Below are 16041 nucleotides of genomic sequence, written 5' to 3' on the forward strand. Positions count from 1 at the left end.
TCTTGACTTTGTCTGGATCTTAAACTTGACCTTGACAAGTCCCAAAAGGCTTAGCCGAAGCCAGACAGCTGCCTTATACCTCCAAGCTAAAGCTATCAAATGTGAACCACCAACTTGATCACTGTAGTTTTATTTCAACCTTATAATGAGGACATCTGTTGCTCGTGCATTATTTTTAGTCTAATTTTTTAAGAGCAATATTCAGTAATTCTTTATTCACAGAAAATCTTGTCATACGCACTAGCTCTGATTACAGAAATAAAGTCTAATTCCAGAACAAATCATGATTTAGAGTCTTTTTTTTTTTTCATTAATCATTTGATTGTTCATAAAACTATACTATAATATGTTTTGAGTACCTTTCTGGATCTTGAGAGGTTCGGTGACATTGCTGGCAACAGAGGCCTCACTGAGCCATCGGATTTCATCAAAAATATCTTAATTTGTGTTCCGAAGATGAACGAAGGTCTTGTGGAACGACATGAGGGTGAGTAATAAATGATATAGTTTTCATTTTTGGGTGAACTAACCCTTTAATGGTAATTTTAATGCATTTTAAACTATATAAATCATAATGTGATTTTGCAGGAATTATAACCAGGTGCTAAAAATACTAGCCATTAATAGTTCGTTAAACAAATGGGATCACTCTGGGTCCTAAAGGAGACCTGATTCCTGGGGGGGGGGGACTTGATTTCTCACCACACTTGATTACATTTATACTACATGCATATAGAACGGTCACGAAGTAGGTTTTAAATCAAATGTAGTAACAACTATTAAGTATGAGATTTTGGATGCAGCGCATATGAATCTGGTTCTTGCATTCAACTGACTGAGTCAAAGAGTCATCAGCAAAGAATGTATATGGATGTATAAGAATGTACATAGAATATTATGAAAAATAACTGTCATGTTTACACTGCCCCAACAGACACCAACAAACGCTGATTGAACATACAGTCGGGTGAAAACAAACCCTCACCAACGCTGACAGACGCTGACAGGGGTAACACACTTATTCAGCCAAACCCAACAAATGTGTTTGTTGGCGTTTGTTGTGTGAATTGGCCTTAAAGATCCATAAAAGGTTCAGTCAGACGCTTCATATATAGAATCTTTTAGGGGTTCCCAAATGGGATCATTTTTTATTTTAATTAAATTTTGATAAAACATGAAAGTATTATACAATCATTTAAAGGGGAGGGATCACACAGTTTCTGCCAGTCTCATGTTAATCTTGAGTACCTATAGAGTAGTAGTGCATGCTTCATATCTCCAAAAAGTCTTTAGTTTTATCATATTTATAAAAGATACATACGCTGTACCGAGTCTTTCCGAAAACAGCCGAGTGCCTGGAGGCGTGCCGTGTGAGCGGAGATAGAGTAACGAGCTGTCACGAGCACGAGCAGCTTTTGCGTAGCGACTGTCTGCAAGCTATCAATGGTCAGCTAAACAGATGTATTTAAACACACACAATACACCATCACATTATCCCCGGATAACTTTTGAATCACTATAATGAATATAGCGTATAGTGAATGATGAATAACGAATTTATGAATTCACTACGTTCGTGTTGTTTACATTATACGCACTTAGGCGCCTATTGCCAACAAAACAGACATTTGAAGCAGTTTTACTCACCATCTGCATTTCTGACTCATGACTGGGATCATTATCGCTGTGACCGCTCCATATTTCAGTTTCAAACGATCTGTAAATCCAGTGTAGAACTGGGCCTTGTTTATGAAACCATAAGCGCCAATCCTGAGAGCTCGAGCAGCCACAGAAAAACACGAGATATTCTCAGTTCATGTTAACCAATAAAAAAGTGATTGCAACTATCAGTTTCTATGGTTATTTTAATAACAAATGTTGAGAGCGCATCAATGTATTGTGTGAGCACAAAAATCTCAGCTCTACTTAAGGCTGGGTTCTTTGGGAAGCAAGGTTATCTTTCCCTCACAACCAAAAACACACTTTGGTGACATTGTTGATTTTGTGAAGTCCTGTGGCCTGTGCAGCCCTGCCGACAACTTCTGTAAACCCGAACGCACGTTGATGGGCGTGCTCTTGCTCTCTCGCTCTGGTCGACGTGTGTGTGCGTGCGTGCGCGGGTGCGCCCTTCTGGTAGAAGTGCCCGTACAAGGTATTCCGCCCCCGTTTACGTCACTCAGGCCCATACTCGAAAAAAAACCCCGAATCCTGTAAGGATTTTTAAGAGAATTTTTGGCACAGAAATACTCGTCATTCGTCCAACTTGTGTTTTGAAACTTTGGCCATGTTTAGCATGAGAATCCAACTCTTTAACAGTGTAAATAAGTCAGAATACATGAAATAGCATTATACCCCCCCTTTAAGACATTTAATGATGACAAATCTTTTTGGCATAAAGGGTCGAGTCAAAAATCCTCTGGTTCTATACAGAGCCCCACTGAACCTTATTTTTCTTAAGAGTGTAGTATTCAGGAGATTCTTCAAAAATTCACTTTGAACTGGACCGCATTATTGTGTTGGAATCCCAGAGCCTCTAGTGCAGTGCTTCCTAGAGTTCAGGCATTCCTCCAGCAGGCTTAATTCACCATTCACCTTATCCAGTTCCACTCCTGGCACTCCAGTAAATAGATAGGAGGCCATATTTATATATAGACTACATAATTTACACCGGTGAGTTTGTTAGGGGACCACAAGATACTGAGTCTCAGCTCTGTAGTCCACTGTCAATCCCTCTGTGCATTCCGGTTTTGGCTGAAGACACTATCATTGCCTATGAGGTACCAAGATAACATAAACACAGAGTCATTTGGGTAGGGGGAAGATGGCAGAGTAGACGATGACTTTAAATCGATTTTAGGTTAATTGGGATATCAAACATTCAAAACAATAATACAATAATGTTTTATAAAAGTAGGCCCTAAAGATATTCAATTAGAGTCATAATGAAAAATCCAGGTTTGTATATAGAAATATCAGTTTTTCAGAACCTGTTGGAAGGTTTTGCATTAAATAGGTTTTCTTTGCACTTATTGGCCATTACTTTATGATTTCACATTAAGCTACTGCTATAGGACTCATTATAGACCCGTTGTAGATCATATACGCCCTCTGCTGGTGCAGAAAGTTAATTAAAAAAAACATTGTTTGGATGAGGCGCAATTATGTTGATTGTAATGGTGTGATATCTGGTCTGTCATCAAATAAAGGACAGCTCACATCTCATGGATGCACAAACTCAATACTTGTACACAGTTCTCAAATGAGAAGGATGTCTTTCCAAAGCCTTTGACACTTGATTCGTGTCGACATTTAGCACATGGTTTAGCAGCGTTGGTGTGAATTCATAACCATATTAGACCCCCGGTGTGCCCTTGACGAAACCCTATAGTTTTCAAGTGCCTGAAAACATCCTACTGGCTGAAACCAAACTACAGCCGGAAATTTATAGCCTATATAAAATTAAAAAAAAAGTTCTATAGCCAACCATGGTACTCGACAAATCCGTCAAGTCTTTATTTAATTAAAACATTTATATCCATTATTATACACTACTGTTCAAAAATTAGGGGTCAGTAAGTTTTTTGAAAGAAATTAATACTTTTTTTCAGCATGGATGCATTAAATTAATCAAAAATAATAGTAAAGATATTTATAATGTTCCAAAAGATTTCTATTTCAAATAAATGCTGTTCTTTTGAACTTACTATTCATCAAAAAATCCTGGAAAAAATTTCAACAAAATGTTTCCAACATGTTTCTTGAGCAGCTAGGATTTTTGAAGGATCATGTGACACTGAAGACTGGATGGCTGCTTTGCATCACACACATGCACGTATGTATGTATGTATTAACAGCCACCTTTCCCTTTATTTTTCCACATTACATCAAATGAATAAATACATATAATAGTTGTACATTTATGCACTTTCACAAAATTACCCCTAAGTTAATTATCTATCCATCTGTGGATGACCACTATGCTACATGAGGCCACACACTGCCATGTTTGTTGGAATAGTGCTAATAGTTAAAAGCTTGGCTCTTAGTTAGGTAGTGTCCAACTGACTAAATTTCCCATAAACACTGGTTTATTTTGCTGTGTTGAATTTCTGCTCGGGGCAGCACAGGGTCAGGTGTCTCGGCTGTGTGAAGCTGTGGGACAAGAACCATTCCTCAAGTTACACAGCTACTGGTGCTAATACTCCTCTAGCATCGCTTCAGGATGTGTTCGAGTGGAAAGATAGTAGGGCTGGGCGATATGGCCAAAAAGTCATATCTCGGTATTTTTTGGCTAAATGGCGATATGCGGTATATATCTTGGTATTTTCTACATTTTTCTATTTGGTTTAAAAAAAAAAAAAAAAAAAAATTGTATTTACTTTTTACAAATCTTAATTTAACGTCCTGCCTAATGTTGTCCTACAAATATAGTGTTTATATTGAAAGCTATTAATACTATAGGGAATGTAACCATGTAGTCTGGCACACTAATAGGCCTACATTATGTGCAAAAAAGAGAAAGTTACTTTACATTCTAACATTGTAACATTACAATCTCAAAATAAAAATAATGCTTTTTAAAGCAGAAGTTAAATTCACTAGACTAAAAATTAAAATAGTAACAAAAGCACAGACTAATTAGCTATATTTATATATATTATTAGTTGCTGCTATCATAAAAATACACTTACTTGTAGGTTTAAAATTCTACATATGGCACATTTATTATTCAACAACAAACATTTTTTGAAAATGTATATTTTAGTCAGAATTAGGGCGATCCCTTTCTATTGAGCTCCGTCTGTTTGGTGCGAATGCGCGCGGCGGCGCTCGTTCACGGAAGTCTATGAAGCTTAAAGGAGGAGAGTGAGATTCGCTAGCAGAAGCCTCGTGCACTCCTGACAGCAAAATGGAAATATTTTTTATGACTTTCTAACATTTACAGATGGAGAATATACCTGTGAAATGTCAGTTATGCGCTGAGGAAAACACCACATCACAAAAGCATTAAACAGCGCAAATATCTGTCAGCACATGAATCTGTCCGAGCATCTGACGGGGCAAACCGCTTTAAACGATAGGCCTACGTGTTAACTATATCTTAATCTTACGAGTTATTTTTTAAAGCCCTTAATATTAAGCATGTCTCACTTCTCATGTTTAAGCCAAATTGTATTATGCATTTCCCCCGCAGCAGCACTCTGCGACGTCCACCGCTGTTTTTCAGATGCGCTTGTATAAATCTACTGTATATCGATATAAACGGTATCGACTCATTCCGTATCGTATATTAAAAATATATCGGTATATCGTACAAACTCGATATACCGCCAGCCCTAAAAGATAGGAGCTGGAAACTGTACAAACACTATAAACAGAACCATATTCACTATCATATGATTTGACAGGGTGAATGCATACACAAACAGCAAATATAGAGAAGCACTTTAGTTATGAAGAACTTTCCATATCATTTTCATATTCTTTCAAGCATTATATGCCTGCAAACCCTAACCCTTTCTAACCCTAACTCTACTTGTATGACGTTCTTTTTTTCTGTGGAACACAAAATTAAAGGTTTAGCAGATTGTCTTGGGCTTTTCCATACAATATCATTATTAAAAAAATGGATAAATGACAATATTATCTAGACTCAAGTGTTGTAACTGGATGATTGATTTGACCCACTAGAGGGCAGTCTGTGATCAAGTGCATGAAATTCACTCCACAATTCTGTTCAAGTTTACAGTGCTGTTTACAGTACTGACTCTTGCAGCATATCTATCTTTATGCGATTTTTGTCTTCTTTTTTTTTTTTTAAGTATATAACGTTCAGTTTTTTCAAGCCGTCTGTAACTATTTCAATAATTGAGTACAGATATAGAGTACAGACTTAGTCGTTCCTTATTGGCCAATCTTATATGCAACATGCTTTGCATTTCTACAGTCATAAATTATTGCTGGCATGTGCTGAATGAGTCCCAGAGAACACAGATCAACTGTTTCCCCTTTTAAAATGTGGAAATTAGAAAAGCCTCTCAACAATATTGCTCATTGTTAAAGAGAAGGCAGTTGTTCCAGATTGCATTTCCTAAATACGTCACAACTTTGAAGACATCTTTAAGTTTAACATTTTAATAATACTTGGCCTTTTCTGTATGATTTCAGTCCAAGACTTCTTGATTCTTGCTGTTGCCTGTTTTCTGTCTCTCACACCAACATCATTGTCCCTCTGAAAGACCTCTTTTGATTGTGCCCACTCTCACATTCTCTATGCTGGTAAACTACCCACTCTCTCAAACATGTGTAATGGCTGTCCAAGTGTGTGAGATTTCATTCTGATCTCTCACTTTTCCCATATAACTTGAGTGATAACTCAATGACAAAACAAAGACTTCCTTCCATAAAGAACAAGTAAAACCTCCAACTTAGGAATATTTATGATAAATGATTTAAGCGTGCACAACATTATTTTTAAAAAAATGTATGAGACCTCATAATCTTTAATCAAAAACAGTAACTTCTCCCCCTTGTAACAACTTCTCTAATGATGTGTGCACCAGCATAAGAGCAGGACAATAATCCCTTTTAGAAAGCGGTCACTTGAGTTTGCAGCAAACGACAATGATTCAATTAAAGGTACAGTAAGCGATTTCTGGAAAAAGCTGTTGAAAGTGGATCAGACCGAGCACCACAACAAACTTGTAGCCAATCAGCAGTAGGGGGCGTATACACTCATGATGGGGGAGGAGAAAGAGTGAGCAAGAGGGAGATTTGAAAAAAGACTGTAGAAAGAGAGATGGCTGAGAGACATTACAAAAGAGAAAAGCTATCACTGGAAAAAGAAGGGTTATGATCAGGCAAAAGCTTTAGGATTAGAAAAGCTTTGTAGCGCTAGAGAGAATTAAGCGGGAATGCCTAAAAAAAGATGGAGAGGTTGCGTTGTTTCTGTTCCATACGTGGCTAACATTGGTTTTGAGTGTGTGCTGCTGGCGACTAACAATGAACTCTTGCTTGTATATACTAACGTACTGTATGTTCATTCTTTTGTTCTTCTTGTCATTCGTTCATCATCTTTGCTTTATTTTTGGCGAAGCTTTATTTTGCTATGATAAAGAGAGGGCATTTCTGAGGGCAGAGCAATGAAGGGAGGGGTGTGTTTGTTTGGGTTGATTTTAAATATCAACAGTGTTCAACAATCATTTTTAGAAATTGCTTACTGCACCTTTAATTCTCGATAGACAAAATCAAGCCCGACTTAAAATTTTTTTTTTTAGCTTCAAGAAGTCGCTCACTCTGATATACGGACTAACGATTTCTGCCTGACGTAGTAGTCTTGCATTTAAAGGGTTAGTTTAGCCAAAAATGAAAATAATGTCATTAATTACTCACCCTCATGCCGTTCCACACCCGTAAGACCTTCGTTCATCTTCGGAACACAAATTAAGATATTTTTGTTGAAATCTGATGGCTCAGTGAGGCCTGCATAGCCAGCAATGACATTTCCTCTCTCAAGATCCATTAATGTACTAAAAACATATTTAAATCAGTTCATGTGAGTACAGTGGTTCAATATTAATATTAAAAAGCGACGAGAATATTTTTGGTGCTCCAAAAAAACAAAATAACGACTTATATAGTGATGGCTGATTTCAAAACACTGCTTCAGGAAGCTTCGGAGTGTTATGAATCAGCGTGTCGAATCATGATTTGGATCGCGTGTCAAACCGCCAAACTGCTGAAATCACGTGACTTTGGCGCTCCGAACCGCTGATTCGACACAAAAGATTAACCCCCCGGAGCATCCATATTTATGATGTATGGATGTGGATGGAGGCACTTTCTTCAGCTCATACTCATGAAACCTGTTCACTGCCATTATAAAGCTCAGATGCGTCAGGATATTTATTAATATTTCTGTGATTATGTTCATCAGAAAGAAGAAAGTCATATACACCTAGGATGGCTTGAGGGTGAGTAAAGCTTGGGCTAATTTTCATTTCAAAGTGAACTAATCCTTTAACAGTTTATTGAACCTATAGACAAAATCTTAAAAAAAAAAAAAACAGCATATGTGTTTTTGTTTGAGTATCATATTTGACACATCAGGCTATTATAGCATATATAGTATGTTATAGGAGAATATGGAGCTCATATTTCAGGAGGATAAACATAAAATGTATCTCCCAAAAATATGTCTTAGTAAGATGATATTTAAATGCTTAGTTTTATGATCAAAGCTCTGTAGTTATACATAAACCTGTGTTGCTTCAATCCAGCATGTTCATCTTAAAATATTACCAACAATATTACTAACAAAAAGGTTATTCTTATGTTTACTTTAAAGTAAAGTGTGTCTAAAATCACTAAGGATTTCGCATGTATCATGACCTGAAGGGCTGGCGCCTTGCAAAAAAATTGTAAATTATCAGACAAGAGGCCTTAAATATGTGTATCAAATAGGACACAATAGGTTTAGGGTTAACTTTTAATATGGGACACTGGGTGTCACTATGAACTTCCAAATGCAGGGAAGCAGTGAAGGGTGGGGATACACGTAGTTTGCATTCCCAGAGCTGAACAGGAAAACAGTCAGGAAGCTGCGCTGAGGCTCAAGCAAAGGGCTCAGCCAGGAAAAGGAGAGGCGGCAAGTGCTAAGAGGGACGCTGCCTCAGCCAACACCTCTACCGTTGTGTCTGATTTCGCTCCAAACCAGGACTGACGCCATCTATGACTCATTCATGCAGATTCAAGCAGTCTTTTTAAATTTCTCAGGTTTTTTTCTTGCATAGTCCAATACTCATGTTGATAGCTCCAAGGAACAGCTCATAGACAGCACAACAGTAATACTGTCTCAGAGTTTCCTTGATTCAATCATGGTTGCCGTCACCAAGTAAACATTAATAGTGGAAGAAGAAATGGGAGAAGGATGGGGAAGTTATTCAATCTGTTTGTGTTTCATAAGAGACTTATCTAATTAAAGTCAGACTGAATGACAGAATGTTTTAGCCCTACAATATGCATTCAGAAATGCATCATGCTCTTTCTGTTGTAAATAACCAATGCTGAGGTGACAAACTGCTCCATGTCTAAATCAGACTGGCTGCAGAGATCATAGAGATCTGTCAGCAAACGGAAAATTTGTGGCAACCAATCAGAAACCACAGAACTTCCTCTTGCTCCATAGAACCCAACGCCTACGTGATAACAGTGCGACGGCTGCTGCTTGCATCCTTCCATCTGCCTCTTTCGTTGTCGTCAATACTACTTTTTTAAATTCAGCCTCATCTTTTATGCTTTTCATATCTCACACACTGACTAATAACATCGTCACTAATACATCACCAGTCGCTGGAATAGGGATTTTTTACTTTTAGGTGTTATTTAGGTGTTTCACTTCTCTGTCAGTTACGGGGAACATATTTGTTGTCTAATGTCTAATTTCTGATATTAGTAAACAACTCTTTTGCCTTCTATGACATTATGCTCTTGGCCTTTATAAATATCCTGACCTCAGACATGACGCAGATATGCATATTTGTCTCTTTTTAATCCATGTATGACAAACTGTCACATGAGACAGTCAGTGGGCAGACAGTCAGTGGGAAGGCCCCATTTTGGCACTATAAGCTAATGAGATTTTTAATGTTTTGGAAAGAAGTCTCTTATGCTCACTTGGGCTGCATTTATTTGATCAGAAATACAGTCAAAACAGTAACATTTTGTAATATTATTACAATTTAAAATAACTGTTTTCTACTTTAATATATTTTAAAATGTATTTTATTCCTGTGATGCAAAGCTGAATTTTCAGCATCATTACTCCAGTCTTCAGTGTCACATGATCCTTCAGAAATCATTCTAATATGATTTGTTGCTCAAGAAAAATGTCTTTATTCATTTTTATGTGTCCTCGCTGAATAAAAGTATCCATCTATTTTTTAAAAAACAAACTTTCTGTGATTCTGTGAACTATAGTCGAATATTTAGTCATTGAAACTTTCTAAATAACAGAAGCCCAAAAGTTTTTCATTGTAAGTCAACAGGATTTTTATCCATCTTATCAACTGCAGATAAAATATGTGACCCCTGAACATAAACATTACAAAAGAAGTCAAAAAACATTTGAAATTTTGGTCACACTTTAGATTAGGGTCCAACTATTAACTAACTATTAACCATGACTTTTGCCTCAGTAAATTTCTAATTACTGCTTATTAATAGTTAGTATGGTAGTTGTTAAGTTTAGGTATTGGGTAGGATTAAGAGATGTAGAATATGATCATGCAGAATAAGGCATTAATATGTGCTTTATAAGTACTAATAAACAGCCAATATCCTAGTAATATGCATGCTAATAAGCAGCTAGTTAATAATGAGAATTGGACCCTAAAATAAAGTGTTACCGAAATTTTTCGTATATCAATTTCTGATCTATTGTGTTTCTGATTGGCTGGTTGAAGCATCCGTTCATTAATATTGAGTGACAGTGATAGCTCAGGAAGAGAGAAAGTAGTGTGATTACAGGCAGCTGGTCAAGATGACCTACTTCATCTGGAATTTACACTGGAAAACATGCGGGAATGATGTACAGTATCTCCAAGTTCCATGCTTTCAGCTCTCTTCCTCTCGGTCTTGGAATGCAGTGATGGCTTGGCCTCTTGGAAAACCCTGATGAATCAACATCCCAACCTCCTGATAAACACGCTCACCAGTGATACAGAATGGACCTGCAGAGCCAAGCTGTTCAAACACTCACACACACACGACAACAACAACATTCAGTTAGTGAGACCTGGCTGGACATTATGTTCCACTTGAGGTGTTTTTGGACAACTGTAGTAATAACAACAAAGCATAAAAAAAATCTCTCAGTGTACAGTTCTAAAACCCATTCACTGCAAGGCAAAGCCATATTCTGTTGAAGTATCTTTTCTTTGTTGTTGTAGTGTGCCTTAGTTTTAGCAAAGACATTTCCTTTCAGTGTTGAGATGGAAAGCTTTTACTACTAATGTGTTCATATCTTTTAATAACCAAGTAGAGAAGGCACCATTCACGAGGCACAAACAGACGTGCACAAGTACACAGTGTCTTCCCTCTGATCTCCACGGGGCGATATGTATCTTTGATCTCTTGGAGAGAAACAATACACAGGACAATACAGAGTCACCAAAATAAACCCACATTATGTGCAAAGTCTTCCAATATGTAAATTCTATGAAGACTTTCTATAGTATTTAATTTCATTTTGTTGATGTTAGATTAGCGTAACGCAAATTGTTTTTTGCCACCCGTCTCACAGTTAGATAACAGTCTCCTATCTTAAAGTCCCCCTGTAGTCAATAATTTTATCACTTTAAAACTCACCAAAATGGCATATTTAAACATTTTTTCCTGTGAAAAAAATGTCTTCATGCCTTAAAATAGCTTGAATGTAACTGTACGCCCTTGCTTCATTTAATATACGCAGATCTATGAATATGCTAATTAGCCCCGCCTTCACTCACTCGCACGAGCTCAGAGATCCACACGGTCAACTTACTGAGGTAAACACAGCACAATGGTATCGCTCTTTACAACGTTGGACACATAACGGTAATTAATATGATCAGCCTTTTGCTTGACTACATTATCAAACAGCTAATAATGTGTTGCTAATGTTACAAACCATGTTCCCGTTTGCCATCTGACTCTGCTGTCCTTAGAAACACTTTGAACAACTCAGATTGTCAGTGGAGAAAGGCATATAGTTCATCATAACATCGTAATATACATTATACACCTGCTATATTGCTAAATCTACCCAATTTTGTATATCAACAGAAAAATATACTGGGATAACCTGGCTTCTTGAGACTTTGCTGCCGTACCATGGCTGCAGCAGGCGCAATGATATTACGCAGCGTCTCTCACAAATGTCTCCATGGTTGCAAGGCACGCTCCCTGTGCAAGCAGGGTCACAGGCGCTGCTGCAGCCATGATACGACAGCAAAGTCCCTTGATCATTACGCCGGAATGACAGTATAGTTCCTAGCCATATCAGCCTAGAAAATCACAACTTTTCATTTTCCGTCGGTCTTAGTACACGATGTAACTACAGAAGAGTCAAGTTTTAAATAGGAAAAATATTTAAACTCTTTGGTCATTTTTTAACGAGATGCTAACGGTCTAATCAGATTCAATGAACTATGCTAAGCTATGCTAAAAGTGGTACCGCCAGACCCGGAGATCGGCTGAATGGATTCGAAAACAGTAAAACTCAACTGTTTAACTCTAGGGGAGTTGGAAAATGAGCCTATTTTCAAAGAAAGTGGAGTGTTCCTTTAAACAGAAAATACTCAGCAATGGTGTTGACTTATGAATTTGCACATGGTTTGTCTTAAAGCATATTAAAAACACCACATAGACATATAAACAACATTAAAAACTTGTTTTTCACCACAGGAGGACTTTAAAGACTTTTAAACAAAAAACTGAAAGTTTACGTGAGGTATTTGTAAATCTATTATAATGTCATAATAATAAACGGCAGTGCTTATGTTTTGATAACGAACACAAAGCGCTCACTGTTGCTATATGGTTACCAACTCAAATGAATGAAACTTCTGTATTTAATAGCACATTTCTAGTAACTTTCAATTCAAATTTTTGTGGTTACTGAAATGTTTGAATAAGCTGTTTAAATATATTTAATTTTGCTTTCACTTTCTTCGAGAGGGTTCCAGTCATAATTAGGGTCAGATCCACCTAACACCGCCATAATTCACACTTTTTCCAGGACATTCACTAGTAAAGGTCTTTGGATTCGATTTTTGCTCAATTTGGAATTGCATACTATATTCCATTTATGCCAAGAATGCCATGGAAAAACAGAAAGCGTAATATCCTTATTATATTCTAAACTGGTGCCATCAGCCTTGTCAACCGCATTGAAATTAATCAAAGAACAGCAATATTTGCAGCTCCTTTTAGCTTGACCTCTAGTTCCAAAACAAAAATGTCTACAAAATATACTTTTGTGCATTTAATGTGGAACGTCATTTTTTTTTTTTTTTTTTTAACTTATGGTGTGAGAGTGGTGTGAGGTTAGTTGTCACAATGAGCGAGAAAGGTTGACATGGAGCACACTAAACCTTGAACCTCCGGGGAACGCCGGACAGAGGAGCTTCTGCTTGCAAAAACAGAATGCGACAGAGCTCGTAATAAAACAAGAATCAACATTGGCTTTTCGGAGATGGTGAGAACTGAGGGACTTGAAATGTTGTAAATTCATCCACATAGTCACGCAGAGCCGAAGCACCACCAAAACAATGTTGTTCCGCAAAATGCATGCAGTTTTGTTTTTTAACTGCTAGAGGGCCAAAAGCTACCTGTACCTTTAAAATAATTTAAAATAAGACAAAACAAACATAAAAATAAGCTGAAAACATTTTTTTTTTTTAACTGAACTTAAGTTACCTACTTATCAGTGCTTGTTATGTCAAATAGACTCAGCTTCCTGCAACAACCTGCTTTCCCTTCCTGCTGTTTCTTTTGGGACTTTCTATAAAAAGCTTTAAGAATTGTTGTGAAATTCCCTTTTTTCATCTACGTAATCCAAGTATTGACACACATATTTTCCACATAACAGGCCAGATAATTATTATATAACTACTGGTCAGATGGCTTTCCTGTCTCAAAGGCTGTCATGGAAATAGACCTTGAAATTATGTTGGAAATCAATATAATCTTTTAACCAGGTGCACACTGATTTACCAGCACCAGACAAACATTACTCACAAGATGAGAAGAAAAACGGTTGTAATGGTGGGCAGATGGCGTCCACACGAAAACTGACGTCCATGCTGATAACCACTATCAGAGAGGTTCTGTCATCATAAATGAAAATGAGGAACTAAGTCTGTGGCCAAAATACAGGATGGAGTGTAATTTAGATAGTCTTCTGTTTAAATGCCTGACAACGGCCTGCATATCCTGGCTTCGGTTATTTCACCTGTCAATACACAGACACACAATCCTAATAAGTGTATTGGCTCACAGCCATAGGGTTTAATGTGAATGGAAGAGCTTCCCATTTTGTTAGCAGGTTGCTCTTAACTCACTCCACTGAGAGAGGCTGAAGTGCAGCTGTCTGTACTTCTCCAGTTCTTAATCTTTGCTATCAGTAGACGCGTCTGACTGACCCTTTTGCTTCATAGTTTCAAGAGGAAAGACAGAGAAAGGCTAGAGAGGTGGAAGGAAGCAGTAACGTTCATTAACAAACATTTACACATCTGTTACAGCCTGAGGCAATGGAATTAATGTATACTGTAGATGCGAGGAACTGAAATAACAGCTTGCGAAGAGTATGTGAAATATTAACAATCAAGCAATAAAACATTTCACCAAAATTTCCAAATCAAACTACATTATTATCCATTACAGTCAACAAAAACATAAAGATGGTCTATTTTCGATTACAAAGCTGCACAGATGCTTGTTTTGAATGTGTTTTAAGGCCATTATTTACTCACCTGCTATGGTAGACAAAGTCATATTAAACCCTGTAGACAGAGGGAATATTGTCTCAACTAGGTAATAAGCTGGAAGTACTACCCTCACCGTGTGTGAATGGAAAGAGTGAGTCTGTGCAGAACTTGGACAGTAGTTAGGAAAGTGTTAGGAAAGTGGTTTATGTTGTTTCTGTGGTTTAGGTCTTTCAACAACACCTACTTTACAGGTTAAAGGGTTAGTTCACCCCAAAATGAAAATTCTCTCATTAATTACTCACCCTCAAGTCGTTCCCCACCCGTAAGACCTTCGATCATCTTCGGAACACAAATTAAGATATTTTTGATAAAATCCGATGGCTCAGTGAGGCCTGTATTGACAGCAATAACACTCCCTTTTTCAATGCACAGAAAGCTACTAAAACATATTCAAAAAGTTCATGTGACTACAGTGGTTCAACCTTAATATTATAAAGCGACGAGAATACTTTTTGTGTGCCAACAATAACAAAATAGCGACTTTATTCCACAATATCTAGAGATGGGCGATTTCAAAACACTGCTTCATGAAGCTTCGAAGCTTTACGAATCAGTGGTTCAGAGCGCCAAAATCACATGATTTCAGTAAACGAGACTTTGTCACGTCATAATTGTTTTGAAACTTCAATAGTTCACGTGACTTTGGCAGTTTGATACGTGCTGCGAACCACTGATTCGAAACAAATGATTCGCAAAGCTTCGAAGCTTCATGAAGCAGTGTTTTGAAATCACCCATCACTAGATATTGTTGAATAAAGTCATTATTTAGATTTTTTGCGAACAAAAAGTATTCTCGTCGCTTATAATATTAAGGTTGAACCACTGTAGTCACATGAACTGTTTTAAATATGTTTTTAGTAGCTTTATGGGCATTGAAAAATGGAGTGTTATTGCTGGCGATGCAGGCCTCACTGAGCCATCAGATTTTACCAAAAATATCTTAATTTGTATTCTGAAGATGAACGAAGGTCTTACGGGTGTGGAACGACATGAGGGTGAGTAATTAATGACATCATTTTCAATTTTGGGTGAACTAACCCTTTAAGGTGCTCAGTGAGGTTCACACACATTTACTTTTGCAAACTGACAATGAACTAATGCAATGTTTCATTTAATTTAGCAACTACATTTTGAAATTTTAAAGAAAATGTCAGTGGTGCTTGGCTTTGCCAAACCTGCTGCCATGACACAATAGTGTTGTAGAGGTTGGCAGAGCATTTAAATCAGTGGTTCTCAAGATGACTTCAAAATTAACGAGTCAATACACCATCAATCCTTCTTCCAAAACATGTTTTTGTCTTACCACTAGGTACGCCTAATATAAGTGTTTATATTTTAGACTGAGCAGGATGCTTTTTGCGCAAAGTTGCATACTTGTGTCACTCGTCAGTGCGTCTCGTCATATCCATAAATAGAGGAAAGTTGCTCTGGCTACTTTGACGTGCTTATGGTGTGAGAGTGGTGTGAGGTTAGTTGTCACAATGAGCGAGAAAGGTTGACATGGAGCACACTA

This window comes from Ctenopharyngodon idella, chromosome 22, assembly GCF_019924925.1.
Source record: "Ctenopharyngodon idella isolate HZGC_01 chromosome 22, HZGC01, whole genome shotgun sequence".
Taxonomy (NCBI): domain Eukaryota; kingdom Metazoa; phylum Chordata; class Actinopteri; order Cypriniformes; family Xenocyprididae; genus Ctenopharyngodon; species Ctenopharyngodon idella.